Raw genomic sequence first — 7,293 nt, 5'->3', positions numbered from 1 at the left:
TGGATGAGATTATATTGTTAATTACCTCACCATATATATATATATATATATTGGTTCCTGTGTGATTGTGTGCTTGCTTAGGTGTGATGTTTTCTTTCTTAAGGGATGTGGTTTTCTTCTTTAGATGTGTTGTTTGTGTTCTTAAGGTGCTGCAGTGTTGAAACTTAAGGTGCGTCAACTAAAGCTTTAGGTGTTTGGTTTTCCTTATTAAGATGCGTTGTTTTCCTTCCTAAGGTGCGTGATTTGTATGCTTAAGGTGTGTCAGTTGTTGAAACTTAAAGTGCGCAATTTTAAAAATTTAGGCAAGCGGTTTGTGTTTTTATGATGCTTTGTTTGTGTGTTAAAGATGTGTGATTTGCATACTTAAGTGTGTCATTTTAAAACTTTAGGTGCGTGGTTTGTATTTTTAAGGTACTTTGTTTCTGTGCTTAAGATGCATGGTTTGTGTACTTAAGGTGCATCATTTTAATGCTTATGGTCCGCCAACCGCACAGGAAGTTATATCCGATCCGCACTTAAACACTTCCCTATATATATATATATATATATATATATATATATATATATAACAAAATAAAAACATATGAGTGTTTATTCAATTCCTAGTTCTTTCTTTCCTTTTTTATATTTTATTTTTATTTTTAGTATTATGATTATGATGCTAAGAAACTATGTATTGAATTTTAGCTAACACTCCATTTACATCAATATCTTATCCCACTCATTATTATTATCGCATTCAAACATTTCAAAACGTCATGTTACTCGAAAGAAAATGTTATTCATTTCGTTAATTAGTCATATCTACAACATTTTAACTAAAGAGCTTTTTAAATAATTAAATATATATATATATATATATATATATATATATATATAAAATGACTGTCGAACTGTTGGTGGTAAGAAACTTTATTAAATTTTAACTAACACTCCATTTATAACAATATCTTATCTCATTCATTGTTATTATCTAATTCAAACGTTTCATAAAAAAGCATTCCCAAAAAGAAATTTCATTCCCTTAGTTATATGTACAACAATTTCAACTAAAGAGTTTTTTTTTTTTGATTTATTTTTTCAAATTTTATAATCATTGTAAATCTGTTGGTGGTAAGAAACTATATTGAAGTTTAGTTAACACTCCATTTACAACAATATCTTATCCCATTCACTATTATTATCACATTCAAATGTTTCATAACATCATATTCCAAAAAATGAAAATTCATTTCTTTACTCATATCTATAACAATTTTAAATAAAGTGTTTATTTTTTAAAAACTTTATTATAATTTTGCAGAAATATTAGAAAGTCATATAACATCTTGATGAATACTTATATATAAATCTCAAATCAATCCCTGCTTGTCCATAATGTGAACCAAATTAAACTACAACTAATTTTATTTTTAATGCTTTAGCTATTATTTTATTCTTAATCATATACTTATGAAAATATCATACTTTATTCCCAAATTATTTTACACAATTATACTCATTTTTTTCCTAAATAATGTAATTTTTTAGGTATCAAAATATTTTATATTTAATAACTACTTCCAAATTAGAAAAACAAGACCGATTATGATATAATCAAATAGAGTCAATTCAACCGTACCCTTTGAAAAAGAAAATTTGATTAAAATTTTGACTTTATCATTACTGGATCTACAGTTAATGAATTTTCAAAGTTAATGCTGATGTTGATTTTTAATTATTTTTTAATTATTTCTTGTGGGTATTAAATTATAAATAATTTTAATTATGTATATTAATAATGACAATCACTAACTTCAAAGCTAGAATATCTTATCCTAATAAGCCTCAATGAATTCTTGAAAACCTGAGTTCGGATTCTTTAAGGTTGTCAACCATGGTGTCCCCTTGGAAGCCATGACAAAATTAGAAGAAGAAGAAGCTGTGAAGTTCTTCAACTTGCCTCAGCTTGAAAAGGAACAAGTTGGTCCGGCGCCTCAAGCGCATATGGACGTGTATTCTGGTGACAGTGGTTCACAATTTGAGAATGGCAGCTCAATTACTAATCAAGGTGGCAGTTTCATTACTCATCACAATGGTGAATTCTTTCCTAATAGTTAGATTCCAGATACAGGGGCCACAAATCATGCTACACTAGATGGGAGTGTAGGCAATGGTGTAGGTTTGACTATCTCTATAGTATTGGTTATGCCTTGATACCCACTCCTAGGTCGTATGAATGTCTACAATTTTGCATGTTCCTAATTTATCTGCTTCTTCTTTACTGTCTGTTCTGAAGCTGATAATAAGGCTTTTTTTTTTTTAATTTTATAATTTCACCCTTCATTTTTTGTTGTGAAGGATCTCGCCACCAGGAAAGTGTTTCTTAGGGGTCTTTATTCGGGCCGACTTTATTCCTTTCCTATATCTCTTTCTCCTGCTCGAGCGTCTTTTGCTGTTGGTCAAACTGCTTGGGTCATCCACATTTTCTTGTGCTTAGTAGAGTTTTGCAATCTTGTCCCGTTAGTAGCAAGAGTTTTAGTTCGTCTTCGTTGTATTATATATGCTTGCCAATTAGGCAAATCTTCTCATTTTTCTTTATCTAGGATAGAGTCAACTAGTGCTAATGTGTTGGATCTTATTTATATAGACATTTTCGGCTATGCGCCTGTTTTATCCTCCACTGGTTACAAATATTTGCTTTTTGTGGATGATCATACTTGTTATACTTGGATTTATCCATTATGTTTGAAGTCTAATATTTATATTGTTTTCAATAAATTTCATGTGATGGTTGAACATTTATTTTCGTGTTCCATTAAGTCCATTCAGTCTGATTTGGATGCTGAGTTTTGTAAGTTTAATTTTGTATTCTCATCACCTGGAATTGTTCATCGTCAGTCTTGTGCTTATACGCATGAGTAAAATGGTCGAGTGGAATGTCGCCATCGTCATGTTGTTGAAAATGGCCTTTCTCTCATTGATCACGGTTCTATTGCATCAATGTATTGAGATTTTGCTTTTGAGTTTGCTATTTTTCTTGTTAATCTTTTGCCTTCTTTTGCCCTAGGGATGGTTAGTCCTTACTTTCAATTGTTTCGGTCTCTGCCGGCTTGTTGTCTGGGAATTTCAACTTGGCGCAGTCCAAAAGATTAATACGGTAAAAATACTTCCCGAACTTCTTTTTACTTGACTGTTTTATTGGATAACCAAAGCTTATAATACTCGATAACCATAAACAGTTTGGGTAAAATATATCCTCGAGTAAACACAAGAAATCACAATTTTGCTCTTGACAGTGTGCTGTCCGGAATTTGTTTTCTCTGGAGTAGATTTGGAAAAAAATTCGAAAAAAATACTTCTACTCCTTTGATTGTTATGAAATTTTTTATGTATGTTCTAGACTTGCCGGACTACTTATCTGGAGAAAATGGTATCAGAATACCTTACCCAAATTTCCCAATAATTTTCTTAACATTGCTGACAACCACCTAGTTTCTTGACTTTTTCTTCATTAATGACTTTGACTTTATTAAAGGGAAATTGGCCACCCAAATATCATTGTTTTTACTCATCTTTGGCCTAATTAGATCGAGGGCAAGGAGCCACTCTAGTTCTTGTATGTGAATAAATTTTGTTTTCTTCTTCCCTTCACGACTTTGTTCATCTCCCCTTCCACTATAAATAGAGGGCTTGAGTAGTGAAGAAATTAGGAGAAGTGAGGAAATAAATAAGAGAAGTGTGGGAGAATAATTGAGCAAGTGAAGTGGAAAAGTTGATAATTGGTAAGATTTCATGTTCACCAAAATTATATACTTTGCTCCAATTTATATAAATATATTTTTATGACGGAGAGATGTGAGTGCGTGTGATATGATATTTATATATAACAAAAACTCAATCTCTAGTCTCTTCTCCCGAACTTTACCCCTGTAACCAATTGAGCTGTTCATGCGGACATAAATATATCTATATCTATAATAAGGAGAGAACATGTTATTGTTCGCCAATATGCATCTATACGAGTATTTATTCTATATATGCAAATTTGGACTTGAAATATTCTCTACATACAAATATCTTATTATGAAAAATGCTTGAGAAAAGCAATATTATTGTACAAAGTATACATATATACGATTTTGGAAAAGAATACGTGTGAGCATAAATATAATATGTGCAGTCCAACTATGAGCTTAGGCTTTTAGTTGAGATGGAGCACATACTTTAATTTGGTATCAGAGCCATGTCAAAGGTCATGGGTTCGAATTGAATCTCCGCGCCACCCAAAAAAAGAGACTTCCACGTGTAGCTTGGAATCCACCGCACACGTTGATGGGGCGTGTGAGCATAAATATAATATGAGCTTTAATTATACGTAGTTTTGAAAATTGCATTTTGTTCTTTAGTTTAGAAGAGATCTTTTTTAGGAACTTATTTTTGTTAGAACTATTCTTGATATCTTTGTCTCAGTGTAGGGGTTGGAATCAGTTGGTTGGTTGTTTAGTATTGAAGAAAAGAAAGTGTTAGGTTGGTTGAAATGAGAAAAAAAGATATTGAAAGAAAAGAAAAAAAATTGTTGTTTGAGAAAAAGTTTGAAAAAGAAGCTAAGTTTGAAAGTGATGAAAAGTTTGTGAAAAGAAAAGAGAAAAAGAGATGAATAAAAGTGCAAGCGGTATACTTTGCTAGAAAAATTGTGTCCAACCCCACTGTTTTAGAGTGTTTTTATGTTCTCAATTGTAGTTTGCTCCATTGTCCATACTTGTAGTATCTCTTCTAGATTAAGTTGTGAATAGATGTGAAATTCTTTCCTTTGTTTATTTTCCTTACCCCATTTTTGTTTAGCCACTCACCCTTAGCCACATTACCAGCCAAACAAAGACCTACTTGATCTTAGCATGTAGTTTTAGAGTTGATCTATTGGGAGTATGAAGGGAAAATCTATGGGATCTCATCTTAAGTCAAGTTCTTAATCTCAAATGAGTACTTGTGCATACAGGGTCCTAATCTACCTTAATTTTGGTGCTCAATTATTGGCCTGAGAGGCGAACTCATTTGTGATACTGAGATGATTCTTGAAACAGGTTAGGTTGTAATGTGCTTGGTTGTGCAGGGAGGAAGTGTGATTTGTTTCATTGCTTGGAAGGTGGATTGTCCTTGGTAATTGCTTGAGGGCAAGCAAAAGTTCTAGTGTGTGGGAGCTGATGTCTTTGATTTTGAACCATTATTCGCTCCCTAATTTAGTTGTTTTATTTTTATATTAAACTACCTAATTTTAATAGGAAATTGGTACTCTTTTATATATTTGGTGTCTACAGGTGCAATTGCCTAAAATGAGTAGCAAAGGAAGAATTTTGGAATGTTTTGGATCAATTTTGTAAGCAAAGGAAATTACCTAAGGAAGGAAAAGAAACAAGAACAGAATTTGGAAGAAATTCGTAGACCTCACGACTAGGCCCACGGTCGTGAGGTAGGCCGTGAGGCCTGTACTGCCCATATTTATGCTACAATTTTCTGCAATTTGGGGAGGTTCTAAACCCTAGTTAGTTTAATGTTATTTTTCCTCTTCTATTTAAATTTCCCTACCATAGTTTAGATTAGTTTTACATTAGCGATTATTTAATTTCAAGCTTCGAATCTCAGATTGGAGTTGGATTTGTTCTTCGTTATTAGTAAAGTTCTCTTCTTCCCTTTATTTACTTTCTTTTCAGATTTATTGCAATGTTTATGGTTATTTATTATAGCTTTGCTTTGCTTACCATTATGATGCGTGAGTAGTTAGCTTTTGGGTTTGAATTAGGGTCTTATTGCTATTTCTGATACTAGGTTTGTGATTATTGCATAAAGGGGATGAATTGTTCTCATAGGGTTTATGTTTGAATTATGTTATGAATTCCTCTTGTTGGTAATTGTTGCGCCCGCAACTTTTATTGATTTGCTTTGGAGAGGCTTTTATCGCAACGAAAGTTGGATGAAAGACTCAAGCCTAACCAATTTCAAGCCCAATTTTCATACTATGAGAAGAGGGGTAATTTGGGGGCTCATAATTCTTGTGTGTTTCAAGGGTTAGGATTGATGCATCACGAAAGTGGAGCAATTCTACTCTAATTCTTGTTTATTGATTACAAAAGTAGTTTGAACTTGCATTCCTTTGTGCATTGCCAATAATCCCTTGGCTAATTGTTTTTCCCTAATTATGAGATTGTTAGTGCATCAAGATAGCAATACCGAACCCCTAATCTGGACCAAATGTTTTATCATATAGTTTATCCCTTGTTTAATTTGCATCCATTTATTTCTATTCCTATCTCAGTTTGCTTGGATTTTAGTGAATTTCAAGACTTTAGTGCCTAGAATTCTACATATCATACAACTACGTGTCATAGTCCCAATCCTCAGCGGAACGACATTCACACCCTCTTTTTACTATTGCGTGCCATTCTACTTATCATATGTTAACTGTTTTCAAATTTCAAACTAAATTTTTGGTCTAAAATGAGTGGGAAAACGACACTTTTGTTTTAATATATATATATATAGATTTAGACAATGAACTTTGAAGTGCAAGTAGATAATGTTAAAATTTCAAGTAACAATTTCATAGAGTACATCTAAGTGCAAGTAAATTATATTAAAATTAGAGTGCAACAAATTTTGTACACTGAGCAATAATGGTAAGTGCATCTAACATTATAACTTGTTGCACCAAAAGTTATCATTAACTGCACCAATATGTAAATGTAAGTTACTTAAATGTTTGCACTTAGTGATTTTACTTAAACATTGTACTTGCAAACTTGCATTGTTATTTGAACACAAAGTTATAGTTTTTTATTAAAATGTCACCACATTTTTTTAATTATATCTTATCCATTGAACTTCTCATATGAACGACTCAGATTAGTTCCTATTTATATCTTAAACGCCCGTTCTCACTAGAGTGCTTATATATATATATATATATATATACACGTGTGTACATATATGTACACACACGCGCGCGCGCACACACACACACGTGTATATATATATATATATATATATATATATATTACTGCTCAAATGCGGTTGCGTCTTCCCGTGCAATCGATTAAGTGTGACCTTTTTCTTAGGTGTGGTCGTGCGGCCTTTATACAGCCATTAGATTACGTCAAGTCATCAAATCAACGCGCAATATATATGTGTTAAAAATACACACCATTCTCCGAACTAAAATGCACCAGATAATAGATAAAACACACAATTCCACACTATAAACAAATGCACTTATTCACTTCAAATTCATCAATATACGTAATAAAATGCATCATTCTA

Source organism: Ipomoea triloba, chromosome 10, assembly GCF_003576645.1.
Source record: "Ipomoea triloba cultivar NCNSP0323 chromosome 10, ASM357664v1".
In the NCBI taxonomy this organism is placed as follows: domain Eukaryota; kingdom Viridiplantae; phylum Streptophyta; class Magnoliopsida; order Solanales; family Convolvulaceae; genus Ipomoea; species Ipomoea triloba.
Note: the sequence above shows the minus strand (reverse complement) of the source record.